The sequence below is a fragment of the Eleutherodactylus coqui genome, chromosome 12 (genome assembly GCF_035609145.1).
Source record: "Eleutherodactylus coqui strain aEleCoq1 chromosome 12, aEleCoq1.hap1, whole genome shotgun sequence".
NCBI lineage: Eukaryota > Metazoa > Chordata > Amphibia > Anura > Eleutherodactylidae > Eleutherodactylus > Eleutherodactylus coqui.
Window position 1 is genome coordinate 1,757,990 of NC_089848.1, and position 22,668 is coordinate 1,780,657.

The 22,668-nt window shown below is 44.1% G+C and overlaps 1 protein-coding gene across 5 annotated transcripts in view; it reads left to right on the top strand.

The window, feature by feature from the left end:
* DDC (dopa decarboxylase) overlaps window positions 1–22,668 on the top strand; it is a 152,641-nt gene that overhangs the window by 38,648 nt on the left and 91,325 nt on the right. The window lies entirely within an intron of this gene.

Here is a 22,668-nt window from a genome sequence, read left to right on the forward strand (position 1 = left end):
ATGTATTCAGAAAAAAGCAAGAAATCTTCTTTCTGGAGGTTACTAAGGTTCTTAAACTATCCCTAACCCCAAATCAGTAACATTTATGTGAGGTAGGGTCAGATGGTCTAGAGGCCAATTGATAGACACGCTCCCGGCTGGTTGTAGAGGAGTGCCATGAACCAATTGGTCTCTGGTACCACTTTATTGAGTGTTCAAAGTGGTGTATTAAATAGTCCGACGCGTTTCACTTGAGGCACAGATCTTCAGGGACCTGGATGAACCTATTTCTATTTTATCCTCCATAGGGTGCTAAATGTGCCTAACAACAACAAAAATTGTTCTATTGCCATAGAAGGTGCCTTATGTCAGAGGAACCCTGTTTCTCCCCTTCCTAAGCTAAAAGCTTGGCAACAGCTGGCTGCTGATTGGCTGTATGTCATGCCCTCACTGATTGGACAGGGGGTGTGGTTGGAGTTCAGAGCGGGAAACAACACAGTGAGCCACTATGCTGAGGGGGAGGAGAAAAAGTATGGAGCAAGGTAGGAAGTGAAGAAGGAGTCAGAGCAGTCTTCAGTAGTCAGTCGGAGGTCATCGGAGGAGGTGCAGGGAGGAGGTCTGCAGTGCGAGCAGCTGAAGCAAGCGGTTCTCTTCAGGGAAGCCAGGATTCACGGGCTCCCTAGTCTTACCAGCAGTGTGGAGGAGTTGAAGCCGTTCCACTAAAACTGTGAGTTACACAAAACCCGGTGAATTCAAAGCCAGGGAGAGTAAAGCGGCCATCTTAGCTCTAATGTCAACACCTGTATAACCTACTTCCAGTAGCCCAACAGATAACTAGGCCTGCGGGAATTCATACTGGGTAACCTGCCAAGTTCAAATAGAGACAGAGTTGAAGAGGAAATTGTATTTACTTGAAAACCAACTGTACTGCATAACCGCTTGCTCAATCATTCTGCAAGACCGCCACTGTTAATTGTATCGTGTTTTAACTTCTTTAAAATATTGAAGTAAACTGTGCACTTCCAGTTTGCTAACCAAAACGTCTACCAAGACTTGTGTCAAATTATTTCCCGGCTCTGCTTCCATTCACTTCAACAACTATCACTCCTGTGCAAAGCACATTGGCGACAATCACTGTTACGGTCGGCTGGTAGAGTATGCGTCCGACAGTCATACACACTAAGCGCACACAAGGATCCTTTACCCCCCACATCCAATCTCTGGCCCAAACATGCCACATGCACCTCAGAAATATTGCTAAAATACGGCCGTTTCTCACCACGGACACTCATGGTTGCCCTCATCCACTCCTGCCTTGATTACTGCAACTCTCTACTCATCGACCTTCCCGTACTAGACTCGCTCCAATCCATACTAAATGCAGCAGCTAGACTCATTTTTCTATCCAGTCGTTATTCAGACGCCTCTGCATTATGCCAGTCGCTGCCTTGGCTGCCCATCTACTGCAGAACTAAATTTAAACTCCTCAACCTCACCCACAAAGCTCTGCATGGAGCCGCGCCACCATACATCGCCTCCCTGCTGTTCGTACACCACCCAGCCCGCTCACTCCGATCCGCTAACACACACAGACTAAACACCCCTCTAATACAAACCTCACATGCTCGCCTCCAGGACTTCACCAGAGCAGCACCCATCCTCTCGAACGCTCTACCCCAAGGCATCTGGACAATCCCCGATGCACAAAATTTCAGATGAGCCTTAAAAACGCACCTTCAGGGAAGCATACCAAATCCCCAGACTTAGTCCCATGCCCCTCCCTAGGGCTCCCGACACCTTCTACCCTGCCTTTCACATACGACCTCTACCCCTGCACCTCCTTACCGCCCCACCCCGTTTACCTTCTAATAACTGATTTCCACATGAAATCCCCTATTGCCTGTGTCCCCCATGCCTCGCTCCCTCCCCCCTCCCTCTTGGACTCTTCTGTACCACCCCCCCCCCTCGCACCTCCTGTAACACCCCCCCCCCCCCCGCGTTTGTGTCAAACTGATTGCATATGGTATGTAATTGTTGTATTGTTTGCATTTATCCCCTGAGCGCTGCGGAATACGTTGGCGCTCTACAAATAAAGAGTATTCTATTATCCCTCCGGTACTCGTGTCTTCCTAACCTCTGTCTGTTATCCTATTTGTCAGTTTTACAATGTGGCTTCTGTCAGTGAACACAAGCCCTCAGGCACAACGGCTGATCCTTGGCCTTTTTCCAGACATGAACGGGTTGCTTGCAGTAATATATTAGCGGCTATCTTCCTCTAGATCTTTGCGAGGAGTCCTGATAATACTCATTAAATATCTCAAATCCTCTGGCTGGCGTCAGTAGACATTAGATTATCATGGCGTTGATGTCAGTGATAAACCTGCTGCTAATATCCACGGCCGCCGCTCTCCATTGTTGGTGTTGGAGCAGAGGATTTGTGTCTCCGGGCGGACAGCTCTGCTCTTGGCCAATAGTTGACATAATGTTGGGGTCTTGGTAATATTTAGCTTTTCTTATGTTGCATTGATTTAGATTAAAAATAGCAATTCTTCTGGTTTCCAGTTACTGAAGAGCATTGAGAGAAGCGGCTACCCATGATATGTCAGTACCTACAGCTGGTACTTACCTGCTAGTCATTTTCTCACTGCTTAATAGTTGAGTATATTTTTAAACTCTGCTTCAGGCTCCTCCCTTCAGTCCACCGGCAAATAGAGACTGTGATGCGGCGCCTCACCCCCGTGTAACCCTGTGAGGCCCTGTAAGGCGTGCGCATGGTTTCCAGATACAAAGTCTTAGTGAATATGCTGCAGACAGTCATTCAGTAGAGTTTCTGATCCAACAGTAGCCTTCCTAGTCCACTTGGGTGGGATGATCGCCAGGGCACACGGGCTCTTTGCTGGCTTCATAGGACCACTAGGTGCCTACAGCATTTCACATTTCCATACTACATCACCAAGAATGGTATTCTGATGCCCACGATGGCTGAGGTTCCTATGATTACAGTTGTGTACCTCCCCAAAATGCCGTGAAACACTGATGTTGGTGATGATTCTTTATATTCTTAGTACCCGCATAAATCAACATAGATTTAATATGAAGAACCATCACCAACATCAGTGTTTCACGGCATTTTGGGGAGGTACACAACTGTAATCATAGGAACCTCAGCTCTTAGGGAGAGCAGCCACCGTCATGGTTAAAAGAATTGATAACGTTTTTTAAATGACATTAGAACACATGTAGCGTTCCAAACCAGGTCATGTGACTAGGACTACCTCACAGGGGGAATGGGCCTCCTCCCAGATTATGCCAGACGGCATTGCCTGGTGCCGGAGACGGTGCCTCGTTGTGAGTGTATTTAATATATCTATAGGTCTTGTATGTACATGATCTTTATGCTTGAAAGGCACGGAGAGGTGCCAAAACGCGTAGCAAATAAGAACTCGTGGATTTAGCCTATGCTAGGTTTCCATATACTGCAAAGTTTGTTTTTTTTTATCACTAAGGGTGCCCACCCACTGGCGTTTTTTTTCCCTGCGAAATTCGCAGCATTTTTTTCTCTGCAGGGGTCTATGGGACTTGTAATGTTAAAATCGCGATCGCGCAAAATCGCAATTTACCGCGAAATTGCGATTTTGCGCGACCGCGATTTTAACATTACAAGTCCCATAGACCCCTGCAGAGAAAAAAATGCTGCGAATTTCGCAGGGAAAAAAAACGCCAGTGGGTGGGCGCCCTTAGTCACATTGAGCGGGGGCTTTGCCTATATTTCTATTTGGCATATCGACATACCCAATATTTTGCTCCCTGGACTCAGTAGGTCAGCCAGAAAAGTCTAGAGAGCGGCTTATTCATCTCTCCCCATTGTAATAAAGAATAAATCAAGGGACTATTCCAAAAGGAAATCCCCAACTAATTAGTAGACACACAATTATATTGTGTGTGTGAGTGTATACCCGGTTGATATACCCGGCTTCGCCCGAGTTACTTTGGTACTGGTGTTTATCTGGTGTTCACACGGAAAATCTTATGAAGTCGTGGTTACTTTAGAGATACTGAGGAAAAACATATGTTCACCATTTTGCATAATTCTCTGCGTTACCGAGGAAACACCACGTGGAGGTAATGATGCGACGTTTCCTTTATATAAAATGACATCAGGAAGGGAGAGAATTAGATCATGCACGTAAAATTTGGACTCTAATTCTTTTGCGCTAGAATTGAATAATCGAGTTGGGACCCATTAACTTTTCCTATTTTGGACATAATCTATGCTTGTGCCAAATTTCATGTTTCTACGATATCTGGAAGTTGGAGAATGGTTGGTCAGTCAGTCCTTTCATCTTTATATATAGGTGTGTGTATTACAAGATGAAGATGAAATAACAAGAAGATAACTAATACAGGTAAAGCAAGCCCTTATACAGAACAGTCAGAAAAAGCTTGTGGAAGCCATAAATCATGTTCTATGCAGAGGATGGGCTCATCTTCAGGCCATTGTACACTACACAGTGTAACAGACGAGTAACGTGGAGCTGCTGTCACTTGGTGTCCAAAGGAGCATCTCATCCTGGCTAAGGATCATTACAGAACATGTAGTACCGCATTATACCATAGAAGAGCACTACTAGACAGCCAATCAGTGGCTGCCCTTTAGTAATACAGGTGTTTTACCAGTGAATTACCCATGCTGATTACCTGGATTTCTTAGCAAAGTCCACAGAGCTGGATTGTCTGGACAATACTGTATGTTGAATCTGGTTTTAAGTTACAATGATAAGGGAAATACCAATTGTATCCTGAGGCTACTGTAACTTGACGTATCATTTATTGATATTAATTTCCCAATGTACTCAAATTATCAAATTAGACAAATTGCTCCTGCTATAAGCACAAGGCAGCTGTAGCTAGTGAAGGCCAACTGCTTGTAGAAGGAGCAGTTTGGCTAATGTCAGCTTTAGGAGGCTGTACAGCTGGATACGGAGTACCCTGTGCCTCTGTTTTATCCCCTGTCAGGTACCCTAAGTGATTGATAGATATGCAAGGGGGAGATGCTAATGCAGTGACCGAGAAACAAGGCCCATGCTGAGAAGCTGGCGGGGATAGAGATGGCACTTGTCACGGTGGCTCTACAAGACTCCTCCCCAGAGGGACATGCATGACAGTTAGGGAGGGGCCGGACATGTGTGTTTCGGGCCAATACAGTTCCCCCTGCTTAAAATAAGCCGACCCCGGTGCCTCTAAAACAGAGTGTAATATACGGAGAAGGGATATCTCAGTGTACTACTCCAGTTCAACTCTAGGAACACTACACGGTCACAGAGTGCACAAGGCGAAACCTGTAAACACAGCTCCTACCCTTCAGTTAGTTATACAAAAGATTAACCCATTCTGGTGTTCTCATACTACCTTATGAATGTCACTTTCTAAGTAACGTATTTTATTATGACAGCGTGTATGAAATGGTTTGGCCAAAGCCATGAGAAGATTACTACAAGGCTGAACTGAATTCAGGATTCACTAGTATAGCAATGGGGCACTTACATCATTCTTCTCCCCAAAGACAAAAGATATGAGACAAGTGGAATGAACATCACTTCCTCTGATAAAGAGAGAATACATCACTGATGAAGTACTACTCTAAAATAGAGAAGGGCGACTGATAATAATAGACAATAGGAGATAAGTGGAATGACCATCACGTTCTATGAAAAATGCCATGGCAGGTGGTAGCATAAGTCAATACTCCCCTGTCCGGGACTAAGATGAGGTGAAAAAGTATTCCCCACCTACTGAGACAGACTAGGGCGGTGGACAGACGCTGGCACAAAAGATGCATGGTGGGGAACAAAACCTCCATTCACACACCTGTATTACTCATGGCATTCGCGTGGTCACATTCAATCAATTACTTTACTTTTACTCATGACTTTTGCTCACCTCTCGCACAATATCTTTGACTAACGTTGCATAGCATTTCAATAGAAAACAGCATAAGCATAGCTTAGCATTGGGCTATGGAAAGGGGAAAAATATAAACTTTGAAGTCCTTAAATATTAAAGGGGTTGTCCCGCGAAAGAAAGTGGGGTTATACACTTCTGTATGGCCATATTAATGCACTTTGTAATATACATTGTGCATTAATTATGAGCCATACAGAAGTTATTCACTTACCTGCTCCGTTGCTGGCGTCCTCGTCTCCATGGTGCCGTCTAATTTCAGCGTCTAATCGCCCGATTAGACGCGCTTGCGCAGTCCGGTCTTCTCCATGTTGAATGGAGCCGCTCGTGCCGGAGAGCTGCTCCTCGTAGCTCCGCCCCGTCACGTGTGCCGATTCCAGCCAATCAGGAGGCTGGAATCGGCAATGGACCGCACAGAGCCCACGGTGCACCATGGGAGAAGACCCGCGGTGCATCGTGGGTGAAGATACCGGCGGCCATCTTACTAAGGTAAGTAAGAAGTCACCGGAGCGCGGGGATTCGGGTAAGTACTAGACGGGTTTTTTTTTTAACTGATGCATTGGGTTTGTCTTGCGCCGAACGGGGGGCCTATTGACAAAAAAAAAAACCTGTTTCGGCGTGGGACAACCCCTTTAAGGTGCTTGTCTCTTACGCAAAGAGTCTATCAGGATCAATACATCTTGACTGCTTGATTGCTGAAGGCGTTCTGGAGTGAGAGGTCCAGTGGCTTTGCAACAATACAGGACTCCAACTCTTGGGGGTGATCCTGCTCTTCGCATCAAAGTCCCCTGGTGGGGGTAGTCCTCCCCCCTACTTTGAGGATAGCCAAAGTGAGAACTTTTTGTGACAATTTTGTGGCGGGAACACCTTTTTGGAAAGGGAAGACAAGGCGACGGCACCATTTTCAGTGTCCATGTTGGAACTCACATGGGGCTCTGTAACAAAGTCCAGCAATTGCACATGGTCCAACAGCATAATCACAGCATCTCTCATGGCATAATATTTTTCAAATACTGCAGCTTGAGAGGAATTTTCTTGTGAAGTAGTTGAATTTGACTTGAAACTCAGTCCCGACTCATCCAAGTCCTCTTGGGTACTGGATGGAGACATGGCGAAAACTTAACATGGAGATTTGATTTCTCTCCCAACATGCCAGATGAAAAATTAAAACTTCTTGCGGTAACACAAGCATGCGGATGCGGCAGAGAGGCATTTTATCCTGTTCGTGACACCAAAAAAAGAGGGTTCTGTGGTGACAGACACAAGGCCCATGCTGAGGAGCTGGCAGGGTAGAGATGTCACTTGTCATAGTGGCTCTACCAGACTCCTCCCCGGAGAGACTCATGTAACCTTGGCCAGGGCACCGCTAGGCCTCTTCCAGGCAATGCTGGGACAGCGCTTACCTATAAATGATGTGTAGTGGACTGAAGTTGTCACTAGTGACGCCAACGTTCCTTCACACCGTTGATTCTCTGGCGGTAGAAAATAAGAGTCCATAAACTGTTAACTTGGGAAAACTCAATCACTGGGAACGGACAGTGTTCGGAAAACTTTACTTCTTACTTTTCAAGATACAGCTTTACTCGTCCATGCCGAAAGACAGTTTAGCAAACTGTCAGGGAGGAAGGATACAGGATGAAATCGGGCCTCTGCTCCTGGACACACACTCTAGGATGCAGGATAACACCGGAGGGGGACACAACACTCGGCAGACACTCACCTGAGATTTAGGATGTTAATTGCTGCAGGACAGACTCTCTCTTTTTTTCTAACTCCTCATAGGCAGTTCCTGGAATTGGGGACCTCAGGATACCTCTCTTCTGCTTCCATCCCTTCACCACATGAGGGTTGAAGGTAACCCCATGTGGCCGGCACGCTTAGGCCTCATGTCCACAGGGAAAATTAGGCCCGCCGCTGATTCTCCATGCAGAATCCCGCAGCGGATCCCTCTTTTCCCGGGGACATGAGGCTGAAAATAAAATTAAACTCACCTGTCCGGACGCTGCGGATCTGCCTTCCGTCGCGGCCGGATCTTCTTTCTTCGGCCTGGCGGACGTGCATGCGCCGGGCACATCCAACGGGCCGAAGAAAGAAGATCTGGCCGCGACGGAGGAAAGATCCGCAGCATAAGTAAGGTAAGTTTTAATTCATGTAAGGGTGTTCCCTGGATCCGGACGGCTTCCATAGGCTTCAATAGAAGCCTGCGGGAGCCTCGCATGAAAATGGAGCATGTCGCTTTTTTTCCCGCCTGAAGGGAAAAATTTATATAACTATTAAACTACCTGCGGGTGTCCAATGCATCCCTATGGGACGCGGATCCGCGTGCGCGAAAAACGCTGCGGATTTTTATCCCGTGGACATGAGGCCTTACTCCTCTCACAACTGTTGAAGCAGATGGATTCAGCTGAAGACTCCTATTTATATTCATACACCACCATGTGACTAGACAAACTTGATACTTTTCCAGACATATCCCAGCTACTCTGACATTAACCTCTTACATGCTGCAGCTGTGCAATACACATAACTGAAGACAAGACACTTTGCACAGTGCAGCCACACTGAAGACATGACATGTATGACAATTAGGGAGGGGCCAGACATGCGTGTTTTCGGCCACTACACTAACCCGCACTTCCCCATATTGTTAGGAGCAAGAGGCATGACTGCTGCTCCCTACGGCCCAAGAGTCAGCTGAGAAATTCACCAGCCAGTACATTGAGAAGGAGCGTGTGATAAGAGCGTTGATGGTGCTGAAGAGATGGGCACTGTGATGCATCAGGACTAGGTCCCCCCCCCCTGCCTGTGATGTGGCTGGGCAGGGGGAGAGGTGGATGAACAATATACAGTACTTAAAGGGGTTGTCTCGTGAAATCAAGTGGGGGTATACACTTCTGTATGGCCATATTAATGCACTTTGTAATATACATCGTGCATTAATTATGAGCCATACAGAAGTTATTCACTTACCTGCTCCGTTGCTGGCGTCCCCGTCGCCATGGATCCGTCTAAATTCGCTGTCTTCTGGCGTTTTTAGACGCGCTTGCGCAGTCCGGTCTTCTCCCTGGTGAATGGGGTCGCTCGTGCCGGAGAGTTGTTCCTCGTAGCTCCGCCCCGTCACGTGTGCCGATTCCAGCCAATCAGGAGGCTGGAATCGGCAATGGACCGCACAGAGCCCACGGTGCACCATGGGAGAAGACCCGCGGTGCATCGTGGGTGAAGATCCCGACGGCCATCTTGGTAAAGGAAGAAAGAAGTCGCCGCAGCACGGGGATTCGGTAAGTAATAAACTTTTTTTTTTTTTTTTTTAACCCATCCCTTGGGTTTGTCCCGCGCCGAACGGGGGGCCTATTGAATAAAAAAAAAACCCGTTTCGGCATGAGACAACCCCTTTAACAGTAGGTTGTGCCTTCAGGGTAACACGACCAGCATGTCACCACCCTGCAGAGATTGCCCCATGATAGGGAAGTGTATAGGGACTAGCTCCCAGCCCCAAATGTTCAGGAGAGTTCTAGGCCCCCTGCAGGCATACTATAAAGTCTAACCTGCATCAAATAGGATGTTGTTGGACAATGTGACACAGCTATAGAGAGAATGAGATGCAGCAGCCCATGAGAGAGAGGCGCAGCACAGCCGGGCAATAGGACATCTGGACAGCTGCAAAGATTGATAGGACTTGTGATTGGGGAACACTTCAGATTCTGTATTAGCTATTATCAGACAAAGCCAGTACCATCATGCAACTACCGTAAGTGAGGTCAGCCTTATTAAAAGCTGAACACTGTTCACCAACTGGAACTTGAGAGTTAGTCAGGCCTGCTGCGAGCATAGTAGGGTTTTGAGTATTATTTATATGGACAGTAATGGTCTAACTGAGGCTCCTACAGTTAGGAACAAGCTAGTGTTGGGATATTTACCGTAAGTGAGCCTGGCAAATAAAAATAATTAAATTGGTATAGAATTCACAATTGTCCCACTATAAACTACAAGTTGTCCCACAAAAACAGGCCTGATGCAGCTCTGTCCATGGAAAAATAAAAATGCTCCAGTCTTGGAATGTGGCGCCACACAAAGTGTTCTATATTGTGCAGAAGCGGTAAACCAAGAAAACCGCTAATAATTTGGTGTTGTGATAATCGTAGAATAAAGGTAACCGTTATACCGCACTGCGAACGCCATAACAATAGATTGCAACAAAAACTATGGAAATGATGAGTTATTCAGTACATCATATGTAAACAATTGGTAAAACGTGTCCTGCAGCTACATGTATGAAAAATAAATAACTGCTAGAAGACAAAAGGGGAAATGACTAACTTTAGATTATGTCACTAAAATGCACTGAAGGCAACCGAGCTCATAAATGCAAACTCTGCAACAGAAAAATAACCTTTTTGGGAGGGCTCTCCTTATTTTAACGTGACTGTTGGAGTTAAGTAAAGTTTGTTGAAACAATATCTTACCGCTGTCCGTCACCGCCGCGCCATAATGCCCCAGCCACCTGCTTCAGATACACTCACGGAGGACAATATAACATGCTGTAACGCTGGAGGCACAAATAACCCCCTGCTATGGGAGCCATACTGCAGATCTGCAGCTCTGGACAGGAGGGAGTCGCATACTATGTATAACATATACGAGCCTCACACCAGAGACGTAAAGGTATCCGTTATTGGGATGCAGTATACCGCAATCTGGGCAGATAACTGTGCTGCGGGCAGTCTGGAGAAAAAGCCTTTTCTGTGGAAGCCGCTTCAGTCTATATTCACATGCCGCGTTTTGTTACAATTGTGCATCATTTCTGGTACAAAGATGTGTCAGAAGTAGCAGATGAGCGCCGGCCGGCCGCCATCACGGCCGTCTTGTCATTGAATCATTTGGCTAAATCCAATGCATTCAGGTGGGTTAACATGGACGTGCGCGCCCTGCGCTCGCTGTAAGCCGAGCCCGCTCCTTCTCAAATAGGAAGAATATACATTATAACCCCGTCATGACGCGGCCCCCTTTTTCCCCCATTTTTGTTTTTCCTCCCCCCCTTTTAAAAAAAATCGTAACTCCTTCATGTATCCATCGCCGTCGCTGTATGAGGGTTGTTTTTTACGGGCCGAGTTGTATTTTTCAATGCTGTTACTTAAAGGAGATGTCCCGCGCCGAAACGGGTTTTTTTTTTTTTAAACCCCCCCCCCCGTTCGGCGCGAGACAACCCCGATGCAGGGGTTAAAAAAACCACCCGCACAGCGCTTACCTGAATCCCGGCGGTCCGGCGTCTTCATACTCACCTGCTGAAGATGGCCGCCGGGATCCTCTGTCTTCGTGGACCGCAGCTCTTCTGTGCGGTCCACTGCCGATTCCAGCCTCCTGATTGGCTGGAATCGGCACGTGACGGGGCGGAGCTACACGGAGCCGCTCTCTGGCACGAGCGGCTCCATAGAAGACTGCTGAAGACCCGGACTGCGCAAGCGCGGCTAATTTGGCCATCGGAGGCCAAAAATTAGTCGGCACCATGGAGACGAGGACGCTAGCAACGGAGCAGGTAAGTAAAAAACTTTTTATAACTTCTGTATGGCTCATAATTAATGCACGATGTATATTACAAAGTGCATTAATATGGCCATACAGAAGTGTATAGACCCACTTGCTGCCTCGGGACAACCCCTTTAATGCACCGTATATTGGACTGAAAAACTTTAAAAAAATTCTAAGTGGAGTAAAATGAAAAACATTCCTTCATCTTTCAGTGCGTCTTGTTTCTACGGCGCACAAACTGCAACAAAACTGACCTGATATCTTTATTCTTTGGGTCGGTACGATTACTGCGATACCAAACCTGTATAGAGTTGTGTTTTTTTTGCTGTAGTACTTGTATTTTTTTAAAAGACATTTAATTTTTTAAATTATTTTCTGCTGCATCTTCTGCGCACAATAACTTTTTTATTTTTCCGTTGACGTAGTTGAGCGAGGGCTCATTTTTTGCGGGACGTCCTGTAGTTTACCTGCGTGCCAATTCGGAATACATACGACTTTTTGATCGCTTTTTATTTTTTTCTGGGAGACAGGGTGACTGAAAGTGCATTTCTGGCGTTCTTTATTTTATTTTTTTTTCGAACGACGTGCGCTGTACGGGGTAAATACTGGGCTACTTTGATAGATCGGACTTTTCCAGACGCGGCGATACCAAATACGTATTTTTCTTTTATGATTTTACTTTTTTTAATATAGATATGGCAAAAGGTGGTGATTTAAACTTGTATTACTTTTACTTTGTATTACTTTTTTTTACGATTAATAAAACTTTATTGATCTTTTTTGTTTACTTTTCTTTTAAGTCCCCCTGGGGGCATTTAAAGGGTTAATGGCTGCAGATTTTGCCCGTGTGTGTCAGCTGTAATAAACAGCTGACGCCCCGCGACCTCTCTTCATACATACCCTGACGCTCCAGGACGTAAATGTACGTCATGGAGCGGGAAGGGGTTAATATTGTGAGAAAATAAACTGAAGTGTTAAATGCAGATCCAGAATGTTCCGTATCCATCCGGTATTACTAACATATTTAGAAATGGCGAGCACCAGACTAGAGTACTCTGCTAAATGGGGTATTCTCACGAGGAGTGTCCCTGAGCCCTTTTAGGGGATATAGACGTTGGGACGCCCCTCCTGTGAGCTATATTGGAGCGCTGCCAGGTCAGCTGGACTCGGCCCGTCCATGTGTAAGGGGCTCACCTTGGTGGTGGCTACAGATACAAGAAAACCTGAGCTATATGCATAATTTACTGATGTACCGTAAACTACAATTCCCAGCATTCCTAGAGAGAGTGAACTGAGCATGCTCAGAGGACTTTTAGTCTTGGTGCTGTTCTAAGCAGTTTTTGGAGTTGTGCTCTGGAGGGCTGTGCCGAGCTCGGGCCGCTGCAGATAGAGACTTCCCATGAGGAACAAGAGACCAGACCTTCAGCACACTCAGAGAGCTAGAGAAGCCTGACAAGGGATATAAAGACTGGAGATCGCTGACACGGAGTGCTGGACTGGGATCTGCAAGGGGAAAGGAGCTTAACCCTTCATTCACTGTGGAGCAGCAGGGGCACCTACCTGCATTAACCTAGGTGCTGAAGAAGGTGCTAACTTCAGAATTCACTGCCTGATCATTTTGTGAACTTCCGGTGAGGACATCACACTCCTGAGATGAGAAACGGGTACCCCCAACTGTAAGTACGACTGTGCCAGCACTCTGATCATCGGTGGACACACGTGGCTTTCCAGAACTTTCTTCCTATACAAGCAGCACACCACTAGCAGTATTCAGTACAAGACTGCTGCATCTACCTGGAGAGTAAGGAGAGAGGGGGCTCCTGCCAGATCATAATAGTGCCTTGGCCAAGAAGGGGGTTATTAGCACTGTGTATGGGTTATGTGTTATATTTGCACTGTGTATGGGTTGTGTGTTATATCTGCACTGTGTATGGGTTGTGTGTTATATCTGCACTGTGTACGGGTTATGTGTTATATTTGCACTGTGTATGGGTAATGTGTTATGTTTGCACTGTGTATGGGTTGTGTGTTACATTTGCACTGTGTATGGGTTATGTGTTATATCTGCACTGTGTATGGGTTGTGTGTTACATTTGCACTGTGTATGGGTTGTGTGTTATATTTGCACTGTGTATGGGTTGTGTGTTATATTTGCACTGTGTATGGGTTGTGTGTTATATCTGCACTGTGTACGGGTTATGTGTTATATTTGCACTGTGTATGGGTAATGTGTTATGTTTGCACTGTGTATGGGTTGTGTGTTACATTTGCACTGTGTATGGGTTATGTGTTATATCTGCACTGTGTATGGGTTGTGTGTTACATTTGCACTGTGTATGGGTTGTGTGTTATATTTGCACTGTGTATGGGTTGTGTGTTATATTTGCACTGTGTATGGGTTGTGTGTTATATCTGCACTGTGTATGGGTTATGTGTTATATTTGCACTGTGTATGGGTTATGTGTTATATTTGCACTGTGTATGGGTTGTGTGTTATATTTGCACTGTGTGTGGGTTGTGTGTTATATTTGCACTGTGTATGGGGTTGTGTGTTACATTTGCACTGTGTATAGGTTGTGTGTTATATCTGCACTGTGTATGGGTTGTGTGTTATATCTGCACTGTGTATGGGTTATGTGTTATATCTGCACTATGTATGGGTTGTGTGTTACATTTGCACTGTGTATGGGTTGTGTGTTATATTTGCACTGTTTACTGGTTGTGTGTTACATTTGCACTGTGTATGGGTTGTGTGTTATATTTGCACTGTTTACTGGTTGTGTGTTACATTTGCACTGTGTATGGGTTGTGTGTTATATTTGCACTGTTTACTGGTTGTGTGTTACATTTGCACTGTGTATGGGTTGTGTGTTATATTTGCACTGTGTATCGGTTGTGTGTTATATTTGCACTGTGTATGGGTTGTGTGCTATATCTGCACTATGTATGGGTTGTGTGTTATATTTGCACTGTGTATGGGTTGTGTGTTATATTTGCACTGTGTATGGGTTGTGTGTTATATTTGCACTGTGTATGGGTTGTGTGTTATATTTGCACTGTGTATGGGTTGTGTGTTATATTTGCACTGTGTATGGGTTGTGTGCTATATCTGCACTATGTATGGGTTGTGTGTTATATTTGCACTATGTATGGGTTGTGTGTTATATTTGCACTGTGTATGGGTTGTGTGTTATATTTGCACTGTGTATGGGTTGTGTGTTATATTTGCACTGTGTATGGGTTGTGTGTTATATTTGCACTGTGTATGGGTTGTGTGTTATATCTGCACTGTGTACGGGTTGTGTGTTATATTTGCACTGTGTATGGGTTGCGTGTTATATCTGCACTGTGTATGGGTTGTGTGTTATATCTGCACTGTGTATGGGTTGTGTGTTATATCTGCACTGTGTATGGGTTGTGTGTTATATCTGCACTGTGTATGGGTTGTGTGTTATATCTGCACTGTGTATGGGTTGTGTGTTATATCTGCACTGTGTATGGGTTGTGTTATATCTGCACTGTGTATGGGTTGTGTGTTATGTTTGCACTGTGTATGGGTTGTGTGTTATATTTGCACTGTGTATGGGTTGTGCGTTATATTTGCACTGTGTATGGGTTGTGTGTTATATCTGCACTGTGTATGGGTTGTGCGTTATATTTGCACTGTGTATGGGTTGTGTGTTATATCTGCACTGTGTATGGGTTGTGTGTTATATTTGCACTGTGTATGGGTTGTGTGTTATATTTGCACTGTGTATGGGTTGTGCGTTATATTTGCACTGTGTATGGGTTGTGTGTTATATCTGCACTGTGTATGGGTTGTGTGTTATATTTGCACTGTGTATGGGTTGTGTGTTATATTTGCACTGTGTATGGGTTGTGTGTTATATCTGCACTATGTATGGGTTGTGTGTTATATTTGCACTGTGTATGGGTTGTGTGTTATATCTGCACTGTGTATGGGTTGTGTGTTATGTTTGCACTGTGTATGGGTTGTGTGTTATGTTTGCACTGTGTATGGGTTGTGTGTTATATCTGCACTGTGTATGGGTTGTGTGTTATATTTGCACTGTGTACGGGTTGTGTGTTATATTTGCACTGTGTATGGGTTGTGTGTTATATTTGCACTGTGTATGGGTTGTGTGTTATATCTGCACTGTGTATGGGTTGTGTGTTATATTTGCACTATGTATGGGTTGTGTGTTATATTTGCACTGTGTATGGGTTGTGCGTTATATTTGCACTGTGTATGGGTTGTGTGTTATATCTGCACTGTGTATGGGTTGTGTGTTATATTTGCACTGTGTATGGGTTGTGTGTTATATTTGCACTGTGTATGGGTTGTGTGTTATATCTGCACTATGTATGGGTTGTGTGTTATATTTGCACTGTGTATGGGTTGTGTGTTATATCTGCACTGTGTATGGGTTGTGTGTTATGTTTGCACTGTGTATGGGTTGTGTGTTATGTTTGCACTGTGTATGGGTTGTGTGTTATATCTGCACTGTGTATGGGTTGTGTGTTATATTTGCACTGTGTACGGGTTGTGTGTTATATTTGCACTGTGTATGGGTTGTGTGTTATATTTGCACTGTGTATGGGTTGTGTGTTATATCTGCACTGTGTATGGGTTATGTGTTATATTTGCACTGTGTATGGGTTATGTGTTATATTTGCACTGTGTATGGGTTGTGTGTTATATTTGCACTGTGTGTGGGTTGTGTGTTATATTTGCACTGTGTATGGGGTTGTGTGTTATATCTGCACTGTGTATGGGTTGTGTGTTATATCTGCACTGTGTATGGGTTGTGTGTTATATCTGCACTGTGTATGGGTTATGTGTTATATCTGCACTATGTATGGGTTGTGTGTTACATTTGCACTGTTTACTGGTTGTGTGTTATATCTACACTGTGTACGGGTTGTGTGTTATATTTGCACTGTGTATGGGTTGTGTGTTATATCTGCACTGTGTATGGGTTGTATGTTATATCTGCACTGTGTATGGGTTGTGTGTTATATCTGCACTGTGTATGGGTTATGTGTTATATCTGCACTGTGTATGGGTTGTGTGTTATATCTGCACTGTGTATGGGTTGTGTGTTACATTTACATGGTGTATGGGTTATGTGTTATATCTGCACTGTGTATGGGTTGTGTGTTATATCTGCACTGTGTATGGGTTGTGTGTTATATCTGCACTGTGTATGGGTTGTGCGTTATATTTGCACTGTGTATGGGTTGTGTGTTATATCTGCACTGTGTATGGGTTGTGTGTTATATCTGCACTGTGTATGGGTTGTGCGTTATATTTGCACTGTGTATGGGTTGTATGTTATATCTGCACTGTGTATGGGTTGTGTGTTACATTTGCACTGTGTATGGGTTGTGTGTTATATCTGCACTGTGTATGGGTTGTGTGTTATATCTGCACTGTGTATGGGTTGTGTGTTATATTTGCACTGTGTATGGGTTGTGTGTTATATCTGCACTGTGTATGGGTTGTGTGTTATATCTGCACTGTGTATGGGTTGTGCGTTATATTTGCACTGTGTATGGGTTGTGTGTTACATTTGCACTGTGTATGGGTTGTGTGTTATATTTGCACTGTTTACTGGTTGTGTGTTACATTTGCACTGTGTATGGGTTGTGTGTTATATTTGCACTGTGTATGGGTTGTGTGTTATATTTGCACTGTGTATGGGTTGTGTGTTATATTTGCACTGTGTATGGGTTGTGTGTTATATTTGCACTGTGTATGGGTTGTGTGTTATATTTGCACTGTGTATGGGTTGTGTGTTATATTTGCACTGTGTATGGGTTGTGTGTTATATTTGCACTGTGTATGGGTTGTGTGCTATATCTGCACTATGTATGGGTTGTGTGTTATATTTGCACTGTGTATGGGTTGTGTGTTATATCTGCACTGTGTATGGGTTGTGTGTTATATTTGCACTGTGTATGGGTTGTGTGTTATATTTGCACTGTGTATGGGTTGTGTGTTATATTTGCACTGTGTATGGGTTGTGTGTTATATCTGCACTGTGTACGGGTTGTGTGTTATATCTGCACTGTGTATGGGTTGTGTGTTATATCTGCACTGTGTATGGGTTGTGTGTTATATCTGCACTGTGTATGGGTTGTGTGTTATATCTGCACTGTGTATGGGTTGTGTGTTATATCTGCACTGTGTATGGGTTGTGTGTTATATCTGCACTGTGTATGGGTTGTGTGTTATATCTGCACTGTGTATGGGTTGTGTGTTATGTTTGCACTGTGTATGGGTTGTGTGTTATATTTGCACTGTGTATGGGTTGTGCGTTATATTTGCACTGTGTATGGGTTGTGTGTTATATCTGCACTGTGTATGGGTTGTGTGTTATATCTGCACTGTGTATGGGTTGTGTGTTACATTTGCACTGTGTATGGGTTGTGTGTTACATTTGCACTGTTTACTGGTTGTGTGTTATATTTGCACTGTGTATGGGTTGTGTGTTATATCTGCACTGTGTATGGGTTGTGTGTTATATCTGCACTGTGTATGGGTTGTGCGTTATATTTGCACTGTGTATGGGTTGTGTGTTACATTTGCACTGTTTACTGGTTGTGTGTTATATTTGCACTGTGTACGGGTTGTGTGTTATATTTGCACTGTGTATGGGTTGTGTGTTATATCTGCACTGTGTATGGGTTGTGTGTTATATCTGCACTGTGTATGGGTTGTGTGTTATATCTGCACTGTGTACGGGTTGTGTGTTATATCTGCACTGTGTACGGGTTGTGTGTTATATTTGCACTGTGTATGGGTTGTGTGTTATATCTGCACTGTGTATGGGTTGTATGTTATATCTGCACTGTGTATGGGTTGTGTGTTATATCTGCACTGTGTATGGGTTATGTGTTATATCTGCACTGTGTATGGGTTGTGTGTTATATCTGCACTGTGTATGGGTTGTGTGTTACATTTACATGGTGTATGGGTTATGTGTTATATCTGCACTGTGTATGGGTTGTGTGTTATATCTGCACTGTGTATGGGTTGTGTGTTATATCTGCACTGTGTATGGGTTGTGCGTTATATTTGCACTGTGTATGGGTTGTGTGTTATATCTGCACTGTGTATGGGTTGTGTGTTATATCTGCACTGTGTATGGGTTGTGCGTTATATTTGCACTGTGTATGGGTTGTATGTTATATCTGCACTGTGTATGGGTTGTGTGTTACATTTGCACTGTGTATGGGTTGTGTGTTATATCTGCACTGTGTATGGGTTGTGTGTTATATCTGCACTGTGTATGGGTTGTGTGTTATATTTGCACTGTGTATGGGTTGTGTGTTATATCTGCACTGTGTATGGGTTGTGTGTTATATCTGCACTGTGTATGGGTTGTGCGTTATATTTGCACTGTGTATGGGTTGTATGTTATATCTGCACTGTGTATGGGTTGTGTGTTACATTTGCACTGTGTATAGGTTGTGTGTTACATTTGCACTGTGTATGGGTTGTGTGCTATATCTGCACTGTGTATGGGTTGTGTGTTATATCTGCACTGTGTATGGGTTGTGTGTTATATCTGCACTGTGTATGGGTTGTGCGTTATATTTGCACTGTGTATGGGTTGTGTGTTATATTTGCACTGTTTACTGGTTGTGTGTTATATTTGCACTGTGTACGGGTTGTGTGTTATATTTGCACTGTGTATGGGTTGTGTGTTATATCTGCACTGTGTATGGGTTGTGTGTTATATCTGCACTGTGTATGGGTTGTGCGTTATATTTGCACTGTGTATGGGTTGTGTGTTATATTTGCACTGTGTTTGGGTTGTGTGTTATATCTGCACTGTGTATGGGTTGTGTGTTATATTTGCACTGTGTATGGGTTGTGTGTTATATCTGCACTGTTTATGGGTTGTGCGTTATATCTGCACTGTGTATGGGTTGTGCGTTATATTTGCACTGTGTATGGGTTGTGTGTTATATTTGCACTGTGTGTGGGTTATGTGTTATATCTGCACTGTGTATGGGTTGTGTGTTATATCTGCACTATGTATGGGTTGTGTGTTATATCTGCACTGTGTATGGGTTGTGTGTTATATCTGCACTGTGTATGGGTTGTATGTTATATCTGCACTGTGTATGGGTTGTGTGTTACATTTGCACTGTGTACTGGTTGTGTGTTACATTTGCACTGTGTATGGGTTGTGTGTTATATCTGCACTGTGTATGGGTTGTGTGTTATATTTGCACTGTGTATGGGTTGTGTGTTATATTTGCACTGTGTGTGGGTTATGTGTTATATCTGCACTGTGTATGGGTTGTGTGTTATATCTGCACTATGTATGGGTTGTGTGTTATATCTGCACTGTGTATGGGTTGTGTGTTATATCTGCACTGTGTATGGGTTGTATGTTATATCTGCACTGTGTATGGGTTGTGTGTTACATTTGCACTGTGTACTGGTTGTGTGTTACATTTGCACTGTGTATGGGTTGTGTGTTATATCTGCACTGTGTATGGGTTGTGTGTTATATCTGCACTGTGTATGGGTTGTGTGTTATATTTGCACTGTGTATGGGTTGTGTGTTATATCTGCACTGTGTATGGGTTGTGTGTTATATTTGCACTGTGTATGGGTTGTGTGTTATATTTGCACTGTGTATGGGTTGTGTATTATATCTGCACTATGTATGGGTTGTGTGTTATGTTTGCACTGTGTATGGGTTATGTGTTATATCTGCACTGTGTATGGGGTTGTGTGTTATATTTGCACTGTGTATGGGGTTGTGTGTTATATTTGCACTGTGTATGGGTTGTGTGTTATATCTGCACTATGTATGGGTTGTGTGTTATGTTTGCACTGTGTATGGATTGTGTGTTATATCTGCACTATGTATGGGTTGTGTGTTATGTTTGCACTGTGTATGGGTTGTGTGTTATATCTGCACTGTGTATGGGGTTGTGTGTTATATTTGCACTGTGTATGGGGTTGTGTGTTATATTTGCACTGTGTATGGGTTAGGTGTTATATCTGCACTCTGTATGGGTTGTGTGTTATATTTGCACTGTGTATGGGTTGTGTGTTACATTTGCACTGTGTATGGGTTGTGTGTTATATCTGCACTGTGTATGGGTTGTGTGTTATATCTGCACTGTGTATGGGTTGTGTGTTACATTTGCACTGTGTATGGGTTGTGTGTTATATTTGCACTGTGTATGGGTTGTGTGTTACATTTGCACTGTGTATGGGTTGTGTGTTATAACTGCACTGTGTATGGGTTGTGTGTTATATTTGCACTGTGAATGGGTTGTGTGTTATATCTGCACTATGTATGGGTTGTGTGTTATGTTTGCACCGTGTATGGGTTGTGTGTTATATCTGCACTGTGTATGGGTTATGTGTTATATTTGCACTGTGTATGGGTTGTGTGTTATATCTGCACTGTGTATGGGTTGTGTGTTATATCTGCACTATGTATTGGTTGTGTGTTACATTTGCACGGTGTATGGGTTGTGTGTTATATTTGCACTGTGTATGGGTTGTGTGTTATATTTGCACTGTGTATGGGTTGTGTGTTATATCTGCACTGTGTATGGGTTGTGTGTTATATCTGCACTATGTATGGGTTGTGTGTTACATTTGCACGGTGTATGGGTTGTGTGTTATATTTGCACTGTGTATGGGTTGTGTGTTATATTTGCACTGTGTATGGGTTGTGTGTTATATCTGCACTGTGTATGTATGGGTTGTGTGTTATATTTGCACTGTGTATGGGTTATGTGTTATATCTGCACTGTGTATGGGTTATGTGTTATATTTGCACTGTGTATGGGTTATGTGTTATATCTGCACTGTGTATGGGTTGTGTGTTATGTTTGCACTGTGTATGGGGTTGTGTGTTATATCTGCACTGTGTATGGGTTGTGTGTTATATCTGCACTGTGTATGGGTTGTGTGTTATGTTTGCACTGTGTATGGGGTTGTGTGTTATATCTGCACTGTGTATGGGTTATGTGTTATATCTGCACTGTGTATGGGTTGTGTGTTATGTTTGCACTGTGTATGGGGTTGTGTGTTATATCTGCACTGTGTATGGGTTGTGTGTTATATTTGCACTGTGTATGGGTTATGTGTTATATCTGCACTGTGTATGGGTTATGTGTTATATCTGCACGGTGTATGGGTTGTGTGTTACATTTGCAGTTACATTGCCTTTGTTAACTCCTTCCTGTGTGCTTTGCTTTCATTCGCTGCGCTGTATCTGAGCCTTTGTCGCCCCCTACCTGCGATCTTAAGCATGCATTATATGAAAGCTATTCATCCGCATGTAATGGTACACTTCTACGGGCACGGTGTCCCTGGGGGTCATTGAAGCCGTTCACCGAAGCTTGGAGAAGCTGAACCAGTGGCGGTCTGATGGTCGCTGAGCCGGTTTTCTTCTTGAGCCATTTTGGTTGTAATTTAAGTTCAAAAAGTTCTTAGTAAGACGGCAGATTAACAAATATCAGTAATGAAAGCGCAACGAACATCGTGGAGTCGTTACATCACCCATCCTCTATTGGTAAATGCTTATACATGCTCTAAGAAGATAATTATATATAATGGGGGAATTGGGATGGGTGGGGGGAGAAAAGCAGGGCATTGGTCCAGCCCACCTATAGTTCTGATTTGGCATGGAAACAGACCGTATGTGACTATACAAGCCTCGGCCTTTCCTGTTAGGATCCAGTTGTCGAACCTCGTGGATGCCCGGATATGGGTGTGTATTGTACCTGCCAGCTCTCACCTCTTCTAACCTCATGAGGGTACTCATTGCATCCGCTCACATCACCCTAGAAGGCGGGGGGGGATGCCGTTTATTTCCTGGGGATGATTTGTCTAGTGACGAGAACGAAGAAGCATAGAAGACCTTTTCTAGTAAGAGAAACAGAGCCAGGGAATAGAGCTAGTATGGCCTCTTCAGGAGTAAGCCCAATGGATGACCCACATGTTTAGTTGTGTAGGGCCAGGATGTCCTGCCACAACGTGGCTACGGGAGGGCATTCCCACCAGGTATGAGTTGTGCCAATGGCTCCGGAACATCTCCAGCACAAAGGGGAAATCTGGTCGAAAACTTTGTACAATCTCCCAGGAGTTCTGTGCCATCTAGAAAGGATTTTGTAATGGAGTTCTTGCAGTTTACAAGGGACAGTCATCTTGTGTGT